This window comes from Hyperolius riggenbachi, chromosome 1 (assembly GCF_040937935.1).
Source record: "Hyperolius riggenbachi isolate aHypRig1 chromosome 1, aHypRig1.pri, whole genome shotgun sequence".
In the NCBI taxonomy this organism is placed as follows: domain Eukaryota; kingdom Metazoa; phylum Chordata; class Amphibia; order Anura; family Hyperoliidae; genus Hyperolius; species Hyperolius riggenbachi.
Window position 1 is genome coordinate 269,924,499 of NC_090646.1, and position 27,556 is coordinate 269,952,054.

General features: G+C 43.4%; 1 protein-coding gene across 9 annotated transcripts in view; it reads left to right on the forward strand.

The window, feature by feature from the left end:
• Nucleotides 1–27,556, forward strand: part of SEPTIN11 (septin 11) — a 146,320-nt gene that overhangs the window by 44,635 nt on the left and 74,129 nt on the right. The gene's annotated exons all lie outside the window — the stretch shown is intronic.

Consider the following 27,556-nt stretch of genomic DNA (forward strand, 5'->3'; position numbering starts at 1 on the left):
AAATATGCATGCGTGTCGTGATATCGTTGCACCACCGCCGCCAACATTTTTAAAATCCCTGTGTCGCCATAGACTAACATGATTTCCGGCGCAACGCAGATACGCGCTGTAACGCAGTTATGGACCCGCGTCAGGTCGAGCACTTCCGGCGCACTGCTGCGCAGGTAATGTGAACTTCCCCATAGACTTAAATTACCCAGTGTTGGCAGTGCGATAAATCGCTTCAATGCAACGTTCCAGTAGGAAAGAGCCCTCAAGTAATAGATACCGGTATGAAAGTCTCTGATTTGTATTACTAGTCAGTGTTCTCCCCAGAATTTTTTTCCAGCCGGGTGGCATGAAAAAGTAGCCGGGTGAGATGAGAGAATACAAGGTCGGGGCTTCTCTGCACAATTCTGCTTACAGCAGAGGAGGAAGTGAACCAATGACAGCCGGGTGCTCACCAAAACTAGCCGGGTGCAGCACCCGGCTAAAAGAGCTTGGGGAGAACACTGCTAGTAATGGTCATGTGCTAAACAGGGCTATGGAGCCTGTACAAAAATCATCCAACTCAGACTCATTTTATGAAACCTCCGACTCCAGGTACCCAAAATTGCTCTGATTTCTTGACTCCAACTCCGACTCCACAGTCCTGGTGCTCAAGCAGGACGTGATCACAGCAAATCTCAGTGGATTCACAACAGCCCTGCAGGGAGTGCATATGTATAGTACTACTGTATACCTTAATTTGTAGTCATCAACCCCAAGTTTAATAACATATCAAATTAATTGATTTAATGAGCAAAAGGAGTTTGAAAAGAAAAAAAAAACTGTTTTTATTTAGAGTTTAAATTTAGTAGGAGTCTATGCATTTTTTATGCTCTGTCTCCAGGTACCCAAACATTGCATCTGACTCCACAGCCCTGAATGCAAGGTTAATTTAGTTCTCTCTTTTTTTTTTTTTTTCACTCAGTGACATCCACAACAAAATTAGACATTTTGTAAAAAAATGTTATATACAGTATAATCACTTGACAAGCACTCCAAAAGTAACCATATTCAATCACATGGGTAATGTTTACTGTGTTTCAGTTCAGACTGAAAGGCCACTCTGTTTTGAACAAAAGTAACACTATGTAACACTATGTAAAATATGAGCAGATGACTGCTTTCAGAGTAGTTCTATAGTTACCAAATTTATGTTGCAGTTTTGATATTCTTTTAGTCCAAACAATGTAACAGTATAATAAGTTTAGCTACAGAGCAAAACACATACATCAAATGCTTATCAAACATAACTTTACTCCAGAACCACAACAGTATGTGGTTTATACATATACAAATACAGTGTTATTACAGTGTACAGCCACCAAAACCATTCACATTCCCATAACAGGGAAAATGAGTCTCATTGGGATCATAGTATTTTTCCTGCTCTACAGTCACCTATTTGGTAAGATTGTAGTTGTTACAAGGGATGTCCGAGGAATTAAAAAAAAAACAAAAAAAAAAAAAACACTTCCTGGTGCTTCCTCCAGCCCCTTGCAGCCATCCTGTGCCCTTGCCGCAGCTCCGATACCCAGACGATGGCCTGGGGGTCCCCTCTGGTGCAGATGCCAAACTTGCCGGGTCGGCATCTACTGTGCCTGCGCGAGAGCCACTCACGGTCGCACTAACGTCATCTGGAGTGTTCTACACAGGCGACTGAGAGCGGAGCTGCAGCAAGGGCACAAGTCGGCTGCAAGGGGCTGGAGGAAGCCCCGAGTACGATTTTTTTAATTTTATTCCTCTGACATTCCCTTTAAATACCGTATATACTCACAAGCAAGCCGACCCGCATGTAAGCCGACCCCCCAACTTTCACCTGAAAAAACAGGGAAAAATGATTGACCCCCATATAAGCCGGGGGTAGGAAATGCTGGCTGCCTTATTCCCCTAGTGTGTCCCAGTATAGCTAGTATAGTGCTCAGTATAGCTAGTATAGTGCTCAGTATAGCTAGTATAGTGCTCAGTATAGCTAGTATAGTGCCCCAGTATAGCTAGTATAGTGCCCAGTATAGCTAGTATAGTGCCCAGTATAGCTAGTATAGTGCCCAGTATCGCTAGTATAGTGCCCAGTATCGCTAGTATAGTGCCCAGTATCGCTAGTATAGTGCTCAGTATCGCTAGTATAGTGCTCAGTATAGCTAGTATAGTGCCCCAGTTTAGCTAGTATAGTGCTCAGTATAGCTAGTATAGTGCCCCAGTTTAGCTAGTATAGTGCTCAGTATAGCTAGTAAAGTGCCCCAGTTTAGCTAGTATAGTGCTCAGTATAGCTAGTATAGTGCCCCAGTTTAGCTAGTATAGTGCTCAGTATAGTGCTCAGTATAGTGCTCAGTATAGTGCTCAGTATAGCTAGTATAGTGCTCAGTATAGCCAGTATAGTGCCCCATTATAGATAGCATAGTGCCCCAGTATAGCTAGTATAGTGCTCAGTATAGCCAGTATAGTGGGCAAAGAATCTCTAGATAAAAGAGGAGCGCGCCATAGTGCGTTACATCAAAGAGGGAAATTTTATTGCAGTTTCAAGTTATACTCACAATGTTTACAGATTAAGAAGGCGTGTCAGCGGGCAGCCAGCCGCTTTGGTTCAGTGGAGGATGACGCGCTGTGGCCAGCAGCGCGAGTCCCGATCGTCTGGGTTCCGTCTCACTGGAAGTGGGCGTGGCTTGACCCTTAGCACGCGTACGACGTCATTACGCGTTTCGGCGCTCTGCGCCTTCGTCAGATGACGTCCTACGTTACAGCGCACAGGGATATAGGCTTCCCTCTAGCGTTGTCATAGTGACTAGGGGAAGCCATGGGAAACTTTATTTAAACACACAATACGTGCATACTGGCAATCCTGAAGTATGGGGCTTGCATATATTAATAGAAAAGCGCGTCATCCTCCACAATCATAAAGGGGATTTGCGCTTAAATTATTATGGGCATTAAAACAACCCGTTTCCATATGTAGGAAGCAACACATAAAAGAACAACATATGTTCAATAAATAACACACATACAATAAAATTAGATTACAGCATATATAACAACTTATCAGTAAAATAGGGCACGAGTGGTGCACCATTAATAGACTTCTACATCTCAACAGATGCGGAAAGCCGAAAGTGTATTCGTATTTTCTAAAAGCAACAAAACATAACTGTTATTCGCGTGTCAGATACCATGGGCGGACGCGCAAAATCATTAATCAACTCTAGAGAAATTTAAGAAAAACGCCGTAAAAGCGTGGATAAAACGTGAAAAAAGCGTAAAAAGTCATAAAAACAATAATATATATATATATATATATATATATATATATATATATATTAATAATAAAGCTAGTATAGTGCCCAGTATAGCTGGTATAGTGCTCAGTATAGCTAGTATAGTGCTCAGTATAGCTAGTATAGTGCTCAGTATAGCTAGTATAGTGCTCAGTATAGCCAGTATAGTGCCCCATTATAGATAGCATAGTGCCCCAGTATAGCTAGTATAGTGCTCAGTATAGCTAGTATAGTGCCCCATTATAGCTAGCATAGTGCCCCAGTATAGTTAGCATAGTGCCCCAGTATAGGTAGGTGGGTGGGTAGGTGCTGCCCCTCCCCGCTCCCCCCGCGGCCGCCGCTACTATTACCTTAGGCGGCGCCGCTTCCTCTATCCCCGTCCTGCTCCGATAACTAACTCATTCACAGCAGCGCGCCCCTCGCTGCTGTGATGATGGAGGAAACCATAGAGAGCGGCTTCCTGTAGCGGCGATGCCGTTACTATGGGAACCGCTCGCTATGGTTTCCTCCATCACAGCAGCGAGGGGCGCGCTGCTGTGAATGAGTTAGTTATCGGAGCAGGACGGGGATAGAGGAAGCGGCGCCGCCTAAGGTAATAGTAGCCGCGGGCGGAGCGGGGAGGGGCAGCACCTACCCACCCACCTACCCACCCACCTACCCATGACTCGCAAGCAAGCCGACCCCCCAACTTTTGGGCCACTTTTGGGGGATGAAAAATTCGGCTTGCTTGCGAGTATATACGGTACTTGGAACATAGTCTAGTGACCTCTTATCAAATTTTATAGGCAGATTCTGTGGGCAGGAATTCAATTTTTGTACGGTAGAGAAAGATTAATTATCACAATCCAATCACCTGGCATAGATGGGGCCAATGCCATCTACTTGGTTGCAGTCGCTTTTGTTACACAGAAGAGGGACTGTTGCATAAACAGTTTGTAACTGGGGGTTCTCCTGCTATTATCTTTAGCAAACCAGATTTTTGGGTCTAGTTTAATTAGCTATCCCATTTCATCATGTAAGAAATCAAAGGTGTGCTTCCTTCATGCTAGGGCAGTTGGACAGTTGTACATTATGTGGTAGGAAGGGCCAGTGTACTACATTTAGGACAAGTGTTGCTGCTAACACTTGAGAATTTAGCAAAGTGACTGACTCAGGTAGGCTTGATGCATGACATAAACCTGCTTCATTAGTTCTCTTGGTGGAGACAGCCTAGCCTGGAATGGACTTCTCCAAAGGTCTCCTTTTTATTCTGCCATCTACAGACATGTAATGCTGTCCTCTGACATAATCCACACCATCAGTGAGGGCTTGTTCACACTTTCGTTTCCTTTTTCTTTCTTTTTTTAAGCGCTGGCGATTTTTAAAATGGCTTTAAAAGCGCTTCTGCAATGTTGCTCTATGTGAGTGTTCTCGCATGAGCGATGAGCTTCCTTTCCAATTGCAAACGCAGCTCCTGCACCATTTTCTGGGCATTTGTAAAAGCGATTTTTCCAGCACTTTCAAGAATACATACATTGTATTTAGTCTGTTCCAGGTCAAAGAGTTCACTTCCTAAGTGTCGTTAGGAAGAAAATACAAAATTGCCAGACAAAAGCTATTAGAAAAGCGCTTAGCAAAGCATGATTCACTCTGAAAGCGAAGGAAAAAGCGCTTTCAAAAGCGCTCACAAAGTGTGAACTAGGCCTGACTACTGATCTGAGACACAGTGCTCTGGGTCCAGTGGGAGAAAATCACCCTACAAATGATGCTGTTGCACAGGAAAATGCCGAATGCAATACTGAATGTAATTTGGTAATGCAAAAATAAAACATAAGGGTTAAATAACCTTGAGGAGTATACAGACAGTCAATCTGCTGTGTACAAAGGGTGACTGATGATCAAATCCCTTAAGGTAGCCACACAATGCACACCAAATATTCAATTTCTTTTTTTAACGGATTGCGGTTTATACATTTTTCTAATCAGAAAATAAGTAAAATGTCCTGAATTTTCAATCTTCTGATCTGTTGGCGATGGTGGAAAATTTTGATGACTATTTTTTTTAAAAACAAAAATGAATAGTGTATTGTGGATTGGTTTAATTTTTCAAACAAACCACTCAATCATCACCTAAATAAAAAAATAAAAAAATGGTGTGGTTTATGGCCACCTTAAAGGACATACGACGTGAGTAATGAAAACTATCTTTACTTACCCAGGGCTTCTTCCAGCCCATACAAGTCTCTGTGTCCCTCGCCGAAGCTCCGGTCTTCTCCCGCCGCCAGTCTGGCAACATTGGAGACCACAGGATGGGTTGGGTTATCTGCGCACACGCTAGCATGTGCCTGCGTCACCTCGAGCGTACTGCGTCTGAGAGGTCTGGAACTGTGGCGAGGGACACAGAGACTTGTAGGGGCTGGAAGAAGCCCCAGGTAAGATAGTTTTCATTACTCACCTCGTATGTCCTTTAAGGCTAGGTTCACAGTTGTCAGTTGCACAATGCACACTTTATGAGTGTGAGCTGCAATGGAGACTGGCTATCGACTTAAATACAAAGCCTCCATGCAGTGAGTTAGACTACCCCGATCTGTTACAGTGCAGTATTGTGAACCGGCCCATAGAATTTTATATGCAGTAAGTTGACATGCAGAATTATTCTGCAACGTCACTGAGAACTGGGCCTCCAGCTAAATTTTCACCGGGGTGCCGATGTGATTTTCTTTGCATGGTTTTCTGGACGATGTGCATGTTTGAAAGTGATAGGTTAATGGCATTTTCTAGCACTGGTCAACGTTCTTTAATGGACAAATGCATGTAATGTCACGAAAAAAGGCATTGCTTTCAGCATTTTTTTTAGATGGGAACAGCCCAATGATTTTCATTGACATTTTGACCTATTGGAAAATAGCCCCCTTTCACTTTTATAAATTGGACTTTTAGTATTATGTGGATGTTTATTAGAATTTTTATTTTCTTAGTTCCAGTTCAGAATTTCTTTCAGGTGAATATACTGTACTTGGTTTTTATTCTGTGGTAAATTATAATAGCCTTGCACTGTGTTTTTTTATGTGCCACATGCTACTATGATTAGGCATTTCCAAACCTCAGCACATTTGGTTTCATTCCACTCATTTACACTTTCATCTCTTGTTAGTGGCTGTTGGTAACTGGATTCCCACAGGAAGCAAAACTATATCTTTGAATTAATTTTGGATAGCACCCGATAAGTTCCATGTGTAGGAGTGTAAGCCACATGCAAGAGTTTCTAGATTGGATTGCACAAACCCAACTTAAACAAAAAACAAGAACAGACACCATTAATACATTATGATCATCTGTTACTTTAACACTAAAGATACTAAAGTTTACAACCTCAGTAATATATGAGCAGAATGTATCTATACTCACCCCATGCATTATCCTAATAATTCCATATTACATTATTTCCAGTTCAGTTAGTTGAGTTGTTTAAAAGGAACCTGATGTGAGAGACATATGGTGGCTGCCATATCGATTTCCTTTTAAACAATACCAGTTGCCTGGCAGTCCTGCTGATCTATTTGTCTGCAGTAGTGTCCTTTTGTCAGATCTGACAATAATGTCAGAAACTTCTGATATGCATGCTTTTTCAGATCTATGGCTAAGGCTGTAGACGAACTATGAGTGCTTTCTGAGTGCTTATTTGACCATCAGCGCTTTCTGAGCATTTCTTAAACGCTCCCATTGACTTACACTTAAATCATAGTAAAATTGCAGCAATCACGTTTTTGAAAAATCGCAATCGCGCCAACTTGACCATGATTTTAAAGCAAGTCAGTGGGAGCGGTTTAAAAAAAAAAAACACCCAGAAAGCGCTGATGGTTAAAAAAGCACTCAGAAAGCACTCATCTACAGCCTAAAAGTATTAGAGAGAGAGGATCAGCAGTACAGCCAGGCATTGTGCATTGTTTAAAAAGAAATGAATATGGCAGCCTACATCTGTCTCTCACTTTGGGTTCCCTTTAACCAATCTGTGACTGCCTAACACAGGATGATGGCCGCAGAGTGGCTCTCTCTTTCCTCAGTCACGCCAGGTGGCGTGACCTCGCAAGAGCTGAGATTTGCAGGAAACGAACGCTTGCACACCTTCCCTGCAGTAAACAGTGAGGGGCCGCGGCGATCAGCCTGCCAGCCATGATCAGAGCTGGCAGGCCGAAATAAACATAATAAAAGAAATTAAGTGTACAGCACTTCGATCTAGTGCATCGCTGTACAGGGGACAGCCTTGTCACTTAACTCTCAACGGCTCACATTCTAATCCCATACATAGGCTGATGTCTATGTATATGTAGTGTCTGTATTGCAGTCTAGGGCTAATTTAATGGGGGAGGAGGGGGGATTAAAGAAATAGTTTTTTTTATTTTATTTATTTTTTAAAGGATAATCTTTTATTAATAAAAAAAATAAAGATTGCACCAGCAATCAGAGACCACCAACAGAAAGCAGAAACCTTCATTCGTGGTAAGAAAAGGAGGTAAAATTAATTTGGGTGCTAAGTTGTATGGCCGAGCCAGGGGCATAGCAATAGCCATAGCAGCCACAAAAACTGCTATGGGGCCCTGGGAGCAATAAACTGTTAAGGCTGAATTGTAAAAAATGGCCTGGTCATGGGGGGGGGGGATGGGGGGTTATAAACCTGTGGTCCTCAAGTGGTTAAGCCCATTCAGAATATGTGGATGGGGCCACATGAAGCAAATTGTGAGTAGTGCATTGCTTAAAGGGATACTGTAAGGGGGTCGGGGGAAAATGAGCTGAACTTACCCGGGGCTTCTAATGGTCCCCCGCAGACATCCTGTGTTGGTGCAGCCACTCCCCAATGCTCCGGCCCCGCCTCCGGTTCACTTCTGGAATTTCTGACTTTAAAGTCAGAAAACCACTGCGCCTGCACGCCCGTGTCCTCGCTCCCGCTGATGTCACCAGGAGTGTACTGCGCAGACACAGACCATACTGGGCCTGCGCTGTGCGCTCTTGATGACATCAGCAGGATCGAGGACACGGTAACGCAGGCGCAGTGGTTTTCTGACTTTAATGTCAGAAGTTCCAGAAGTGAACCGGAGGCGGGGCCGGAGCATCGGTGAGTGGCTGTGCAGGCACAGGATGTCTGCGGGGGACCATTAGAAGCCCCGGGTAAGTTCAGCTCATTTTCCCCCGACCCCCCTACAGTTTCCCTTTAATACAATACAATACTTCTGTAATTCAATATGAGCATTCACATGAATAATAGTCAAGTGTTTCCTTTATCTGTGTTTTTATAAAAGGAAAATGTGAAAAAAAACCTGCTCCAATCTTCAGCATTTCCTTTATTACCATATCTGGCATGTGAAGCGCGGCATGTTCAAACCCAAGAATAATATACTATAAAACAAAGCACTACGAAGAATGTTTCCATGGAAACATTCTATTTTAACTAATGGGGAAGTGGTGATGAATGTCTTGTGCATCATCAGGGTATAAATCATCCTGGGTTGCTATGTAACCTGAATTTTAAGATTGGCAGTTTTTACTCTTTTACTACTAGGTAATATAAAACCAACCCACACACATTCCCAGTAATAGTGTCTGTTTGTATGGGTTGGGGGGGGGGGGGGGGTAATGTCCTCATAAAATGGTGTACCTAACACCAGCTATGCATTTTTTTGGTGTGATTGGAAAGTCACATTCATTTGCGCTGTTTGGCTGCACCTAATAAGCTGCTTGTTGAAATTCACCTAGATTTGCATTGAGGAAAGGAAACACAGCTATTTTCCTGACAAAGCAAGTGTCCTTGCACTCTACAAGTCTCATGCTCTCTGATAACCATACTGAAGTGCATGCAGTGAATAAAGGCCCTCAGTAAGAGGGGATGCCTTTACAACTTGGAAATTAATATTTCATTCTGGAAGGGCACATTGCTTCATTTTCCAGCTTCATAATCTCTCTTTACCTATAATATAATATAATATAATAATACTCTTCATGCTTTCGATATAAAATGCACTCTACAGCAGCATTAAAGGGAATGTCCAAGCAAAATAAAAAAATGAGTTTCACTTACCTGGGGCTTCTAACAGCCCCATGCAGCCATCCTGTGCCCTCGTAGTCACTCACTGCTGCTCCAGTCCCCCGCTGGCAGCAGTAACGCATAAAAATGTATGTGTTAATGTTCCTGCAGTAGCGGGAATGCGTAAAAATGTACGCAATGCGGCCCGCCGACCTCCGAGGTCGGCAAGCTGCCAGCGGGGGACTGGAGCAGCAGTGAGTGACTACAAGGGCACAGGATGGCTGCATGGGGCTGGTAGAAGCCCCAGGTAAGTGAAACTCATTTTTTTATTTTGCTTGAACTTTCCTTTTAAGTGTTGGGTTTCTGTGCTGGTATAATCTTTCTTGGTTTGCTTTGTCTGCCATGTTAACCTTTAATTAATTTAGAAAAGGCGAGCTGCATGAGTACAGCCAAAACTAGAATGTTAGGGAAAAGTTAATGTCAGTAACAGATGGTTATTACATGTGGTGCATGTAGTAAAAGAAAAATTATAGCTAGATATTAAAGATGTGTGTCTGTTGAAAGCTTACTATTGGAACAGATGATTTTGAAAGTGAATGTAGTATCACATTCTTCTAGACATCACCAGAAGTCCTATTGCTAAGATCCACTTTACTGATATGTTCCTAGCTCTGTGTAGGGACACTGAACAATAGCTATTTTTTTATTTGTGTATAAGTACTTCAATAACCCATTCCCCATTCAACAGTTTTGTGGGTTTTTTTTTTCCTTTTTTCCCCACCAAGTTAAGAACAAGCACATTTTTAATTAAGCATGCGCAAGTTCTGAACCAGGCATGCACTGTTAGAGAAGGCACTCATGCAGATCTGCTCTCTCTCTCATGCATGAGTGCTTCCTTTTTACTGGGCAGCTCGAATCCTTAAGCTTGGCACGCACGTCGCAATTTTCCTGAGAATAGTCATGCTGCAATGACGACTGTCACGGCAAATCGGATCGCTGAGAACCCTGACGACTCCTGCGCAAAGTACCATGATCACTTCAAGTCTTGTTTGCTCCCGACGTGTAGCGTCGCATGACATGGCGCATACCTGCCGGCAGGGTAGAAGCGTCGCTTGACGACTGTAGTCAAGGGGGCATCACAGGACCTGTCGGGCGTTGTGTACCAGGCTTTACACACCCATTTCAAATGCGCTCCTGCACAGTGTATGGGCTCTTCCTGCTGAGAGGTGTAGTAAGTACTTTAATACAGTATGTATGTCTTTCAAAGTTTATAGCCTCGGCATCCGTCCTGTGCCCTTGCAGCAGCTCCGGTGGCTTCCTGTCCCCCCCGTGGGGGATTCCGACCTCCATGCGGAAGATTTCGCTCGATCGCCAGCGGGTAGGGAGTGCGTCAATAGCGACGTTTGAATGTCCGACGACCAACGCTAGCGGCAATACATTACCTTATCTGCCCGGAGCGTATACCCACCGTCACCGCTGCTCCTTCTCCGCTGGGCTCCGGCAGGCTTCTCTTCTTCCTGTCCCGACAGGAATTTTGAACAGTAGAGCGCCCTCTACTGTTTAAACTTCCCTGGACAGGAAGTACAGTGAAGTTGGAGCCCAGAGTGGAGAAGAAGACAGTGGAGACCGGGGGACTCGCGCGGGCCGGATCAGGTAATGTATGCAGGGGGGGGGGGGGGGGGGGGGGCGGCAGCTTCACAGATGGTGAATCTATTTCATGCTGAAATCGATTCACAATCTGTTTACAGTAAAGGCAGCCTTGGGCCTTGGGTGCTAGAAAGTACAAATCCTGCCTTGGATTTGAGAAATGTTGTGTGTGGGGGTAATTGCTGCTTTTCATATGTGGGTGGTGATTGCGGCATTCATTATATGTGGGGATGATTGCTACATTTTTAGTACTGTTAACCAAGAGGTGTGTAATATTAGTTATAATCGTAGGTACAAGGGAAAAGTTCTAAAAGTGGCACAATTTTATTCTGCATTTTTTTTTGTAGGGTTTCCATGAGATCCCCAAAATTTTGTCTGTGGAATCCTAAACTGAGGAGTCTGAGTCGGTAGATTTTTGTACCGACTTCACAGCCCTGTTTTTAATTGATTAGCCACTTACTTGCTCCAGGGTTTAGTCTCAGACACTACTAAGATAGATGAATTGGGTTGCTAGGCAACTGGCATTGTTTAAATACATATGGCAGTGTCCGTATCCCTCTCAACTCTGGTTCCATCCAGTTGTTTGCCAGCGTACTGTACCAGGGGTGAAGAGGTGGCTTCCCATGGAGTCACATCTGAGCATGGCTATACCTCCTGCTCAGACCTGGCATGTTGCGGTTTTCTGCTGTTGGGTAACATTACCACGTGTGTTACATTATTACGTGTGTTGCACTGCCATTTTGGTACATTGTATTTGTACCTGAATGGCAGTTTTTGGTTAGCTCCTGGGAGGCTGAACTCCCCAAACAAGTATGTAGTTCAGTATCACATGTAAAAGAGGCCTAAATTAAACATTCCAGCAGACCATCCCTCAGAACCAACAGCTCATGACTCCGGCACTCACTGATGTCAGTGTAGACTTTAAGAACAAACTTGGCAACTTCAATATATATTGTCTGCTATTCAAAGTGGTACAATAAGAGGTAAAGGAATCTCTAACTTCCAAAAGGTTCCTTTGGCCTATAATATCCATTCGATCAACATAAACAGACACTTACAGTACCTCTAGGACAAGGTATCAAAGTGCATATAGCAAAGTTTGTAATCTGTAAATAGAGGTAAAACCTTTATTTATTAAGTATTTATATATAGATAGTGCTGACATCTTCTGCAGCACTCTGCATAGCATATGTCCCGCTACGAATAGCCTATGTCACACCATGCATATCATATGTCACGCCCCACACAGGGCTGTGGAGTTGAGGAGTCGGAACAATTTTTGGGTACCTGCAGTGGGTGATTTCATAAACTTAGGAGTCGGAGGATTTTTGCACCCACTCCATAGCACTGCAAGAGCTGTGGAGTCAAGGAGTCAGAGCCAGAGCAATTTTGGGTACCTGGAGTTGGTGGTTTCACTCTTGAGGACCGTGGTGTTAAACCCCCCCTAGTGACCAGGCAATTTTTTTTTAAATAGGCCACTGCAGCTTTAAGGCCGCACAACCCACTGCAGGGCCACACAACCCAGCACACAAGTGATTCCCCCCTTTTTCTCCCCACCAACAGAGTTCTCTGTTGGTGGGGTCTGATCGCTCCCCCTGTGTTTATTTTTTTATTTTTTGTAAATATTTTTCTTATTTTATTTTTAATAAATATAGTCTTTTTTTTATTATTATTACTTTTCCCTCCCTCCCCGATCTCCGCTCGGAGACTGAAGGCGGAGCTCCACTCCGCCCATCAACAGGAGATGCGAACGCAGCCTGCGCGCGATCTCCTGCACTGCGAGCCCCAAGGACTTTACGCCAATCGGCATTAGGCGGTCCTGGGGCTGCTGCCGCGGTCACACCCATCGGTGTGACGTGGTCGGCAAGCAGTTAACTGAGTCGTCGTCTGATTTTTGTGCCAACTTCACAGCCCTGGTCACGCATAGTGTATTATGTCATGTCACGAACTGTCAGAAATCTTACCTCTACCAGCCATAGGCCATTGTCAACATAATCTAAGCAGGCCAAATTATGAGAAATGCTAGATAACCTATCTGTTTTTTTGGGGGGTGTTGGAAACTCCATACAGATGGTGTTTAGGTCCAGATATGAACTGAAGACTGAGTGCTGCAAGGAAATGGTGCTACACCCATTCTACAACAGTATTAGAACACACTAGAAGAGAGCCCTTCCATTTAAAGCTTCAGATGGCCGTACACTCATAGAACTTCCCCTGATTTGGCAAACTGATCATTCAGAATCTGATCGGATTGTGATTGATTCCTACCACAAACATCACATCCATATTCAATAGTTTTCATTAGAAAATAAATTTAGCCACAGTACTGGATTGGTTTAATGCAGCGCAGTGCTATAGCCCATCAACCACAGCTTGTCGGATTTTCTGTCCTGTCCGATCAATAGTTGCGATTAATTCTAGGTCAGAATCAATAGATCAATCGAACATGTTGGGGGCAATGGATTTCTGGCAGATTCCATCAGGGTGATCAAATCTGCTGGGAGTTGAACCGATTTATATTCTTGGTATGTTTTTTTTTTAAGATTGTGCTCTAGAACGATCCCCAGTAGGGATCAGGGCTTGATCCCTAGAGCGTCAATTTTGGGCACAAGCTTGTATAGATATGTTGCTTAGTTGCAGCCAAGCAATGGGTTCTGTACAGATGAATCACTAGTCATACTACCAGCTTAAACCTGTAGCAGCCAAAGACCCACATTTACAAAGTGATATTAATGCAGCAAAGCTATATACACGCTAGATTACACTCAGCCAATAATGACTTCCTTTGCAGATAATCTAGTGTGTGTAAAGTGTTTTTGCTTTTGTTGTTTTTTTTGTAAGGTTTTACTGCTCTTACACACAGAAAGCTTTAGCCATTTCCTTTTTTTATCTGTTTCTTGTACTCTTGCACTCACAAATGTTTCTCTGCCATGCTGGTGTTTTATGGCTTTTAACCAGTTATCGGTTACAGCTTGGTACACACAACCAATCTTGGTTGGTCAAATTTACCATTTCCACGTAGTATAAGGTCCAACAGACTTTGACTACTTTGAACAGATTGTGTAGGTAAGCTCTCATTCTACCGGTACATGAAAGTGGTAAAATTGGTCAGTTAAGATTGGATGTTTGTATGCTCCTTTCCTTAAGTTCATCTACAGGGATGGTGTGATTTAGAGCTCTGGATTCGTAACACTTATAGTTAGAGCAAAAAAATAAATAAATAAAAAAAAGCAACACAGCATATTTCTACATAGGAAGGAGAATGCATATGTACATTTTCCTCATTATGGGCCTGATGCACGAAAGGCTGGTAAAGTACTGGTCCTGATGCCAGGGGATGGCACGTAGTCACACTGGGAAATGTGTATTTTTCTAATCTAAAGACGCACATTTTCTTTACTGTAATCTTCAAAGAGAAACATTCCTTCTGATAAAGTTGCAAGGGTAGATTTTCAAGTCCACCCAAGGTGAACCCCCGGTCAAAAAACACATACTTAACTAAGAAAAGTGGAAGCCTCTGGATCCTGTAGAGGCTTTCCATACTGTCCTGCAGACTTTCATTGCTGCTTACAGACCCCACCTATCTTAGTGCTACTGGGCAGGCTCGGCCATGCTTGTACAAGTGCAGCATGGCCGCACTCGTGCATGAAGAGAAGCACGGCCAAGATCTTCTAGTGGGTCCCGGATATGTCCGTCCCTTTTTCCATACTTTCACCCCCAGGGATTGAGATATGCGCACCTCCCGCCCGCTGGTGCGCGCGCTCCCGCTCTCGTGCACGCCGCTGCCCACTCGCCCAGAGATCAATGAACGGGAAAAACCATTCCCATTCGTTGATCTAAGCCCCCACAATGATCAGCTGCTTCTATGAGAAGCAGCGATCATTGTGAAAAAAAAACAGTTTCGCAGCTTCATAACACTTCCTGCAAGCGTACTTCCTGTACGCTTGCAGGTCGCATAAACAAAAAGTTACTGTGGCCATCTTGTGGCCAAATAGTAAAACTACACCCTAAAGCATTTTTCATATACAAATTGTAATACACGAGGCAGCTGCGGCGAACAGCACCGCCGCCGCAGCTGCCTCCATGCGGCCGTCCGTCTAGCGTCCAGGACGCCGAGGACTGAACCTTCTCTCGTGCAGGGGGTCGCCTTAGCGCGCAGGCGCGCGCACAGACGGGACCTTTATGCGAGGAGGAAGCCCGTCAGCTGCCCTGCTGGTCGGCTGACGTCAGAGGAGTCCCACGGCGCCCAGGATTGGCTGATTCAGGAGGGGCGTGCCAGTAGGGTCTCCTCTGCTTCTTAAGCCTTCGGGCTTCATTCGCACACTGTCTCTTGTCGTGAATACTTGCGTGTTAGCGCTCAGACCTTAGACTAGATCCCAGGTGTTGATGCTAAGGATTTCACACCTAGTCTAGGATATTACTATATTGTTACTGTTTATTTGTTAGACTAGTTCCGAGGTGTTGATGCCAAGGACTTCACACCTAGACTAGGATATTGCTTATTATATAGATCTCCAGTGTATGACTATTGGCTATTACTCCGATTCTGATCCTGTACTTTTGCCTATCTGCCTTCTAGTTGCAGAACTCCTGCCTAAATACCGATTACCCTCTTGTCTCACGATTCTGTATCGATATGTACCTTCCTGTTGCTGAACCTCTGCCTGATTACCGTTTACTCTCCTGCCTCACGATTCTGTACCTATACTGACCTCTCTGTTGCCGAAACTTGCCTGTCAGACTACTCTACTCATCAGTGGGCCCTCGCCACTGGTGAGGTGCTAGCTTCACCAGCGCCTCTGGTGAAGTTATTATTTAGTGCAGTCCCGGTTGTGTCTCCTAGGCTGCAGTACAGTCTGACTCACCCGCTCCTAGGGTGATCACTCAGCTGCAGTACAGTCTGACTCACCTGCTCCCAGGCAATCACTAGTGCAGTACTGCTTGTGTCTCACTCGGCTGCAGTACATCCTGAATCCTCCGCTCCACGGGAGATTCGGCCTCTTCGGTAGTATTTTCTCCAGCTTGCTGGAGTTTGTACTCTAGTGCACGCTCTGTGTACTGATAGTACCTCACCAGCCCTCTGGTGAGGTCACATTAAACTATTATAGTTACGGTTGCACCAAATCACTACACACTCAGCTCTTTGTCTGCTATACTGGTATTATTGGTGATTCTGCAAATCACATATAATCAGGTATAGCGTCTGCATTATTGGTGATTCTGCAGATCACCACATAATCCGACATCTGAGCTACGACACAAGACCGTTACACAAATACAATAGTTTAATAACTCATTACCTCCCATACTCCCCAAATTTATTTTATTTTTTGTAATAAAAAAAAAATTACAATAAAAAAACAAACAAAACATAAATAGTTACCTTAGGGACTGAACTTTTTAAATAATTATGTCAAGAGGGTATAACACACTTACTTTATAAACTATAGGCTTGTAATTAGGGATGGACGCAAAACTGAAAAACATGCACCTTTTATTTCCAAATAAAATATTGGCGCCAAACATTGTGATAGGGACATAATTTAAATGGTTTTATAACCGGGACAAATGGGCAAATACATTTCATGGGTTTTAATTACAGAAGCATGCATTATTTAAAAACTATAATGGACAAATCCTTAAAAAAAAATATTCCCACATTTTTTCCTATTTTCCCATTAAAACACATTTAGAATAAAATAATTCTTGGCATAATGTCCCACCTAAAGAAAGCCTAATTGGTGGCGGAAAAAACAAGATATACAGTGGGTTGCAAAAGTATTCTGCCCCCTTGAAGTTTTCCACATTTTGTCATATTACTGCCATAAACATGGATACATTTTATTGGAATTCCACATGAAAGACCAACACAAAGTGGTGTACACATGAGAAGTGGAACAAAAATCATACATGATTCCAATTTTATTTATTTTTTTTACAAATAAATAACTGCAAAGTGGTGTGTGCATAATTATTCGGCCCCCTTTGATCTGAGTGCAGTCAGTTGCCTATAGACATTGCCTGATGAGTGCTAATGACTAAATAAAGTGCATCTGTGTGTAATCTAATGTCAGTACAAATACAGCTGCTCTGTGAGGGCCTCAGCGGTTGTCTAAGAGAATATTGGGAGCAACAATACCATGAAGTCCAAAGAACACACAAGACAGGTCAGGGATCAAGTTATTGAGAAATTTAAAACAGGCTTAGGCTACAAAAAGATTTCCAAAACCTTGAACATCCCACAGAGCACTGTTCAAGCGATCATTCAGAAATAGGAGTATGGCACAACTGTACACCTACCAAGACAAGGCCATCCACCTAAACTCACAGGCCGAACAAGGAGAGCGCTGATCAGAAATGCAGTCAAGAGGCCCATGGTGACTGGACGAGCTGCAGAGATCTACAGCTCAGAACTCTGTCCATAGGACAACTATTAGTCATGCACTGTACAAAGTTGGCCTTTATGGAAGAGTGGCAAGAAGAAAGGCATTGTTAACAGAAAGCATAAGAAGTCCCATTTGCAGTTTGCCACAAGCCACGTGGGGGACACAGCAACCATGTGGAAGAAGGTGCTCTGGTCAGATGGGACCAAAATTGAACTTTTTGTCCAAAATGCAAAACGCTATGGCCTCAATTCACTAAGATCATGCTAGAGATAATAAGGCAAGAGAAAACTTACCTCCACACCTGAGAGAGTTATCTTACCTCTTCATTCCTTAAGTTACCTCTCCTGTAGTTAATTTACCTCCTCTGTAGTTATTTTCACATGCAGCTAATTAACAGCCTGTCTTTAACTCTGGAGTTATTTTAAGGATTGGAGAGTTAATTTAAAGACAGAAGAGTTAACTTTAGGCTTGCCTGAGGTAAAATGTTTCCTGAATACTACATGCCTTATCACCATGGTAACAACTCTAGAAGAGTTATTAAAGACAGGAGATAAGTTTAGTGAATTGAGGCCTATGTGTGGCAGAAAACTAACACTGCACATCACTCTGAACACACCATCCCCACTGTCAAATGGTGGTGGCAGCATCATGCTCGGGGGGTGCATCTCTTCAGCAGGGACAGGGAAGCTGGTCAGAGTTGATGGGAAGATGGATGGAGCCAAATAGAGGGCAAACTTGGAAGAAAACCTCTTGGAGACTACAAAAGACTTGAGACTGGGTGGAGGTTCACCTTACAGCAGGACAATGACCCTAAACATAAAGCCAGGGTAACAATGGAATGGTTTAAAACAAAACATATCTATGTGTTAGAATGGCCCAGTCAAAGTCCAGATCTAAATCCAATCGAGAATCTGTGGCAAGATCTGAAAACTGCTGTTCACAAACGCTGTCCATCTAATCTGACTGAGCTGGAGCCGTTTTTCAAAGAAGAATGGGCAAGGATTTCAGTCTCTAGATGTGCAAAGCTGGTAGAGACATACCCTAAAAGACTGGCAGCTGTAATTGCAGCAAAAGGTGGTTCTACAAAGTATTGACTCAGGGGGCTGAATAATTACGCACACCCCACTTTGCAGTTATTTCTTTGTAAAAAATGTTTAGAATGAGGTATGATTTTCGATCCACTTCTCACATGTACACCACTTTGTATTGGTCTTTCACGTGGAATTCCAATAAAATTGATGCATGTTTGTGGCAGTAATGTAACAAAATGTGGAAAACTTCAAGGGGGCCGAATACTTTTGCAACCCACTGTAGTTCATTTCATTGCGATAAGTAATAATAAAGTTATAGACGAATGAATTGAAGGAGCGCTAAAAGGTGAAAATTGCTCTAGTGCTCAAGGGGTAAAACCCCTCAGTTGTGAAGTGGTTAATGTAACTGTACATCCATTACAGTGTCTCTGCACAATGCAATTGATAGACTGCTGGAGAATGCTAAATCCAACCACAAAAACCTACGCTCTGCATTCTACTATGCACAATAAATGTTCACATACCGATTACTTTTGTATTTGAGAAAGTGATCTACAAAATGTAAAGAAAGTAAAGATTTGGATTAAAGCACACCAGAAGTGAGAGGGATATGGAGGTTGTCCTATTTATATCCTTTTAAACCGTGCAAATTGCCTGGCTGTCCTGCTGCTGATTTCTACCTCCATAATTTTAGCCATAGACCATGAACAAGCCTGCAGTTCAGATGTATGACTGAAGTTTGACTGCATTTGCTGCACCCCTCTCACTTCAGATGTCCTATAAGACACCACCTGATTACTCTCTGGTCATGGTTTGCATTGCATTTCCAATGTTCTCTAAATCTCTGTATCACTGCTGACTTAAACCAGCTTAACTAACTGACCCCGAGGCAGTATGTCAAATCAAGAAGGTCCTTCATAAATAACAGCTCGTAGGATGTTTCTGAGATTAACATCTGGGAAGTAATTTGCCTGTATTCAGACAGAGCATAATTCAACAGATTTCCAGGTTAAACACAGTGTCCCACTAAGCATTCATCAAGGGTGCGAACTCTAGAGCTGATACTTAAAAAGGAATCTTTGACCCAGGCTCATGCACAGCCCCTCAAAGTGCTAGATAAGAAATATAAGAGGTGTCACACTTAAGGTGCCCATTAAATGGTGGTATTTGAAGCAAACAATTGTAATTTTTAATAAGGTTATTCAGAGCAAAACAAAAAATCGTATTTATTCGATCCGCAGCATAAAATAATTTGAACTATTCCTTATATGGGCAACATGGGGGCGTAATGGTTAGCACTCTCTTAGCACTCTTGTCTTGAAGCACTGGGTCCCAGCTCAAATCCCAGCCAGGGCACTATCTGCACAGAGTTTGTATTTTCTCCCTGGGCACTCCTCTCCTCCCACATCTCAAAAAACCTACAGATAACTTAATTGGCTTCCCCCTAAATTGGGGATACGATACATACCGGTCCATAAACATGACTGTTTTAGGGATTAGATTGTGAGCTTCTCTGAGGGACAGTCAAGTGATTCTATACAGCACTGAGGAAGATGTCCGCTCTATATAAATATCAAAAACATTTCTTTGTATTCATTAAAAAATGTGCCAAACCAATTGACCAGTTCTTTAAGGAAATGATCGATTGGCACCACCTGCTTTTCTTACAATACAATCTGAATAATTAAAAATGTGATTGTCCAGTAAAAATTATACAGTTAATTGGCACTTTTAGTTAGAAGGTTTTCTATGAGAGGGGTAATAATTCTGGTAAAATGCTAGCCAAATTTAAAGAAATCAAAGGGCGCAGGGCCACATACAATTATAAAAGTAAGCCATAAAAAGACTTACTAGAGATAAGAGGCCAGAGCCGGATTAGGGCTAAATGGGGCCCTAGGCAAAGTAACTGATTTGGGCCCCCCCACTATGTCGTAATAGAATCAGAAAATGCAGCTGCACAGCAACATGCCGCACACACTGGGGCAGCCGAGCTACTGGTTGCTATGGGCAACAGCCAGCTTTCCTCTGTGGGTGCACAATGCAGGGAATAGCAGCGGCAAAATGCAGAGTGAGAGATGAATGGCTGGGACATTTGCACTCAGGGGCTGGGGCACCCCTGTAAAGAGGGCGCCAGATATCACAGCAGCAGCACTTTCCCCCTGCATCTCCAGCCTGGCAATAGCAGAAAGCTCTGGACACCGCCAAACCAGAAGCCGTTCCCCAGACAGAATTACATAACGCCCCCCCCCCACCACCACCACCACCACCGAACAACCGATTTCCTCCCAAACTAGACAGCCACCATGCAGCCTCCATCCCAGTGAATAAGATAGTCCAGCAGAGAAGGCAGCCGCAGCGGGGGAGAGTGACAGCACCAGATGACTAACATTCACCTATTGCGATCCAAGCAATAGAGGTCACATCATCCGGAGCCCATCTGTCTCCTCTAGAGTGCTGCCGCTCTGTTACTACTACTATTACTACTTCCTACTTCCTGTCTAATCTGAGAATCAGGAAGTTCAGAGCGAGCGGCTGCACTGTAGAAGAGACAGATGGGTTTCAGATGACGGGATCTCTATCGCTTGGATCATGGATAGGTGAGTGAGCGTTTGCCATCTGCTGCTATCATTCTTGCTGCAGCTGTGGTTCTCTCTGGGAAGGAAGGGAGGAGTGGGCAGTGGCAGAGCGCAAAGTAGCAGGAAGGGGACCTAGGAGAAGAGCCTGGCTCTGAAGACAATCAGCAGCGCCCGGCATCATTTGACAAGACAGGACAAATAACATTTATATCGCGCTTTTCTCCTGGCGGACTCAATGCACCAGAGCTGCAGCCACTAGGATGTGCCCTATAGGCAGTAGCAGTGCTAGAGAGACTTGCCTAAGGTCTCCTACTGAATAGGTGCTGGCTTACTGAACAGGCAGAGCCGAGATTCGAACCCTGGTCTCCTGTGTCAGAGGCAGAGCCCTTAAAGGGACTCTGAGCAGTGCCTGTGGGTATGCCTTTAAGCATACCCACAACTAATTAATTACATCCTCACACCTACCAGCATGATGTTTGTAATTATATCCCCTAAGTTCCTTATATTTCATTGCATTGTGCTGAATAGAGCTGCCGACTTTGGAGAAAAGTCGTCCTGTGTAATACAATGTAACTATGGAAAGATGCATATAATTTTGAAGCTCTCTTTCTCCTCTTTCCAATAATAGATAAACTGCCACCCTACACCTTTTAGTTTTCGCTATTTTCGCGATCGAAATTGCCATGGCCGCGATTTCGATAACGAAAACTAAAAGGCATAGGTCGGCGGTTTATACAGGATCTTCTCAAAAAATTAGCATATTGTGATAAAGTTCATTATTTTCTGTAATGTACTGATAAACATTAGACTTTCATATATTTTAGATTCAAATACACACAAATGAAGTAGTTCAAGCCTTTTATTGTTTTAATATTGATGATTTTGGCATACAGCTCATGAAAACCCAAAATTCCTATCTCAAAAAATTTGCATATTTCATCCGACCAATAAAAGAAAAGTGTTTTTAAAACAAAAAAAAGTCAACCTTCAAATAATTATGTTCAGTTATGCACTCAATACTTGGTCTGGAATCCTTTTGCAGAAATGACTGCTTCAATGCGGCGTGGCATTGAGGCAATCAGCCTGTGGCACTGCTCAGGTGTTATGGAGGCCCAGGATGCTTCGATAGCGGCCTTAAGCTCATCCAGAGTGTTGGGTCTTGCGTCTCTCAACTTTCTCTTCACAATATCCCACAGATTCTCTATGGGGTTCAGGTCAGGAGAGTTGGCAGGCCAATTGAGCACAGTAATACCATGGTCAGTAAACCATTTACCAGTGGTTTTGGCACTGTGAGCAGGTGCCAGGTCGTGCTGAAAAATGAAATCTTCATCTCCATTAAGCTTTTTAAGCAGATGGAAGCATGAAGTGCTCCATCTCCTGATAGCTAGCTGCATTGACCCTGCCCTTGATAAAACACAGTGGACCAACACCAGCAACTGACATGGCACCCCAGACCATCACTGACTGTGGGTACTTGACACTGGACTTCAGGCATTTTGACATTTTCCTCTCCCCAGTCTTCCTCCAGACTCTGGCACCTTGTTTCCAAATGACATTCAAAAGTTGCTTTCATCCGAAAAAAGTACTTTGGACCACTGAGCAACAGTCTAGTGCCACTTCTCTGTAGCCCAGGTCAGGCGCTTCTGCCGTTGTTTCTGGTTCAAAAGTGGGTTAATTCTTCCATCTGCTGAAAAGCTTTATGGAGATGAAGATTTCATTTTTCAGCACGACCTGGCACCTGCTCACAGTGCCAAAACCACTGATAAATGGTTTACTGACCATGGTATTACTGAACCAGTAAATGAATCATTACAAGAAAACTGTTGACTACTTGTGTGCAAACCTCATCCCAGCCTCCAGAACCATGTCCTGAAATGTTTTGTTTCTGTGAAAAGGTTCTAATTGATTACAAGGCCCAGACACTAACAGTAAGGCTTTGTTCACATGTAAAATCGAAATTGCTGACAGCAGAGATTTTCAAATTTTTTGTGTGTGTGTGTGTGTTTTTTCTCCCCTCCAGGTGCTCCACTGCGCTGTACGATTTTGTGCAAAACGCTTTTGTAAGCGCTTTTGCAGAGCGAGTGTCAGGAAGTGAACTCTTTGATCCGGAAAAGAATAAATACAATGTATTTATTCTTAAAGAGAATCTGTACTGTGAAAATCTTACATAAATAAAAGTACCAGCCTGTTTGTAGTCTTCTCCTAGCCCCCTCTGTGACATTTGCTCCGCTCCCCGCTGCTTTCCTGGTGATAAAATCACAGTTTTATTCATTGTTTTTGTAAACGATGAACATGGCCACCAAACAGGATATAAATCATCAGAGCAGGTGCCCATTTGCAGAGGCTCCTCTCAAACCTGACTTGATTGCTGGAATGTTACTCCAAGTGTTGCCTTAAGCTACATACTCACGGGGGACAATTGTCCCCCGTAGCATGCGCGCACCGCGAACAGGGAGCGACAGCTCCCTGCCAGCGACAGCTGTCCACACGTCTCGCCAGAAAGGCAGAGACGCGGTGGAAGCTGTTTGTGAATGGAGCATCCCCCGGCCGGATGCTCCATTCACTCGCGTAGATCTCCTGTCGCTAGCCCGCGTACTCACGCGGGACTAGCGACAGTTCCGGCGAAGTCGCGGCGACAGCTGTAGCCGGCGATTGAACATGTCAATCGCCTGGCGACAGCTCCGACGGGCGACGGTTCAGGGCGCGCGCGTTATACACATGGGCGACCTGTCGCCGCAACACGCGCGTGCCACGTGGCTGCGGCGACGGCCGTACCCCATGTGTATGGGCCTTTAGCTGCTTGTCTGAGCTCTGCACTGATCTCTCTGCACTCACAGCTGTATGGAATGTCTCAGCTCCACAAGCCTTGCAGAGACGCTGGCTGTTAGCAGAGACATGGCCTGTGACTCATACAAACACAGGAGAGCCTGCAGGGGGTGTGCATACAGTAACTTCCCCCTATCACAGCAGAGACGGTGCATTCCTCTTTTGCTCGACAAGGCTTGACAAAGGAAAGAAGATTAGATATACTACAGAGACAGTGCAACTAGAAAAGGCTGCAGTAAGCCAGACCACATTAGAACAGGTATAGGAACTTATAGGCTAGAAGAAATAAGGCTGAAAATGTTACAGAGTCTCTTTAAAAACGCAAACGTAATCGGCTGATAAAAAAACAAATGTGTGAGTGTTTTGCGCTTTTCCTATATCTTCCATTGTAAATCGCCCTGAAAATGGTACATGCTGCGCTTTTGTGAACGGAAAGCAGACGAAACGCGCTGATATGAACTATCCCATTCAGGATTCATTGCACAAGGTATTCTATGGTGTTTTTCAAAGTCGCCGGCGCTCAAAAAAAGCGCAAAATGCCCTAGGTGTGAGCAAGCCCTAAATGGCAGTGCCAACACACACAAAAGTACATTGGGGAAACTTTTCCAGCATGTATGTAGCCAGTGTTTCTTAAAATAAAAAATACAGTTCATGCTTGCTCTTTGAGCATAATCTTGACACTGTCCAGGCTATATTTAGCTAGGTTCTATATATTTCATTCTACTGTGAAGTCTATATTCTCAGCTGGGCTTCCAAATTCTGTATGCTGTTTGGAAAAAAAATTCACTCTACTGCTGAAGTGCACAGTGCAGTGCGATGTATCAGAGGCATGCTTTTCATTGACCGCATGTGACGGCATGCTTCACTGTGTGCGAAGCACTGCTTGCATAATGCACCATGCAACTTTTACCAGACGATGTTTTTACAGGGAACGTAATGCAGCTCCCACTGTGAAACTAGCCTAATGGTGATTGTGGCACATGGTCAATGTCCATCCAATGCATGCAGAATTAAAGGTGCACACACAAGCCTAATTTCCCATCAATTTGTGTTACCTGTTACAATAAAAGTTGATCTTGCGGGTGACACTGTGGAGGCCCCAATGCTGTACATTGTGTGATGCGTGGCAAGCAATGGGCTCTGTATATGAAGAAGGGAGAGGAGGGAAGACGGAGTGGCTTCCACAGGTGGGGTATAAAGGGTGATGATGGACTCTGACCCTTATTGTCATTTCAGGATCAGGCATGCTGATTAAGTGATCTTGGCAAGCACCTCTTCATAGTATAGCGTATGTGCAAGACTTAAAGTAAACCTGTGACCAAAAAAAACCCCAATATGTAAAAGCTAGACACTTACCTCACTAGAGAGAATCCTCTCCAGAGGCTTCACTGATTCTTCTGCAGCCCACTGCTGCTTCTTCAGACCCCCTTCTTTACTGCCACACTCTTGTCCGTGTATGAGCTTGGCCACACTGGGCAGGTGCAGTGATGGCCTGCAAAGTAGCATGGAGCAGCCATGCGCGACCAGATCCCTGCTATTGCACAGGGCCGGTCCGTCATGTGCTCGTAAACGGATGGGAGCACAACCGCACAAACCTATTCGGTAAGCCTTTGTGGAATATATTTGGAGGGAACAGGCGGTGGATCAGTAGGGGTGAGGAGTATGGGGGAGCCTCTATTATCCAAAGGCTTCCCTTTTACTGAGATAAGTATCTATATTTTGCTTTTTTTTCCCTTACAGGTACACTTTAAAACAGCAGTTAAGCATGACTAAAATATGATCAGTCTGTAGTATTATTTTTTTGTATTTATATAGCGCTGACATCTTCCGCAGCGCTGTACATATTATATAGTCTAGTCACTAACTGTCTCTCAAAGGAGCTCACAATCTAATCCCTACCAGAGTCCTATGTCTATGTAAGTATTGCGTAGTGTATGTATTGTAGTCTACGGTCAATTTTAGGGGGGAGCCAATTAACTTATCTGTATGTTTTTAGGATTTGGGAGGAAACCGGAGTACCTGGAGGAAACCCACGTAGACACGGGGAAAACATACAAACTCCTTGCAGATGTTGACCTGGCTGGGATTCGAACCAGGGACCCAGTGCTGCAAGGCGAGAGCGCTAACCACTACGCCACCATGCTCTAGTGATGACTGTATACCTAGTGCACATACTGTACTACATACAGTATAACCAATGTGCACTCCCCTCACTTTCCACACAAACCAAAATATTCCCCAGTTTAATGAATGTTCTTTAGAGACTTTGTACACTGGACACAACAGGATACACAGAGACTTCCTAAAACAGTTCAAATACCCCTGCAGAGCTCCTGAGTGTACTACTCTTCTATAATGGTGATGATGTCCACCTTCTCTACACTGGAAATTGTGTATGTCAGCCAGACTCATTTCCTCAGATAGGCAGAAGAAAATAATTGTATTTTTTCATCATCTTTTATCAATTCTAGGATATGATATGTGGCATTTCCTTTGTAATCAGGAGCACAGTTTGAATAAACAGTACAAAGATTTGGCTTGAGTTCAAGAGAATTATTTCATCCAACCCTTTGCCAGAAAATATGTTCTCTCTGCCATGCCAGGAATGCTTCTCGAATTAATGGTTGTGTGTGTGTCCCCTAATTAGTTTCATTAGATGACCTGCACTGCTTAAAAATAGAATAATATTGCTCAAGTCAGTTTCCTCTTTATTTGCCAAGCTTTGGTGAAAATATTGTTCCTTGCTTGGCTTTATTTTAATGGAAAAATACTGGATTTTTGGGGGGATATAACAAAGCAAGTGTCTATATAATTTTTTTTTTTGGGGGGGGGGGGGGGATATAACAAAGCAAGTGTCTATATAATTAAATAATTATATATATATATATATGTATGTGTGTGTGTTCTCCCCAGAATTTTTTTCCAGCCGGGTGGCATGAAAAAGTAGCCAGACGAGGTGTGAGATGTGAGAATGCAGGGTCGGCGCTTCTCTGCACTATTCTGCTTACAGCATAGGAGGAGGTAAGCCGGGTGCTTACCAAAACTAGCCGGATGGAGCACCTGGCTAAAAGGGCCTGAGGAGAACACTGTATATGTATGTATGTGTATATATGTATATATATATATATATATATATGTATGTATATATATATATATATATATATATATATATATATATATATATATATATATATTGTGTGTATATATATATATATTTATATTGCAGGTGTTAGTTTAATGGACCTACCAAAATTGTAGAAGCACATTCACTTGATGCCTATTTTGAGCTGACGCCCAAATAACCTACCAGGGCAAAGTTAATTAGAGAATCTAGAAGAGAAGCATACACACAAACAAGGAGGAACTAGAGTAAAACATTATGCCTGTGTCCATGGAAATGGAAAAATTACCTCAGCACGGATCATCTCTAAGCTCCGGTGCTGAATCAGTTTGTAGCATGCAGTGAATCTGTACACAGAATGGGTTAGAGAGAGAAGATCTGGTATATCTCAGTGATGCCTAATTACTCATTCTTAACCTAGATTCAAAATCTTAAAAGTACAGGTAGTTAGATGTACAGCCTATGATCTGATTTTCATTGTACTTTTATATTAAAGATAAGCATATGAACAAGATATGCATGTGAATGAGTGTGTATGTTCCTTTGTTTTGAAGAGGTAAGAATGAGAGGAACCAGACACCCACTGTTACATGGAAATACATGCATGCTCAACTAGAAAAATCCAACCCAACTAATCATCAGAAGTGACTGCACATGGATAAATATGCCAAGTGGATT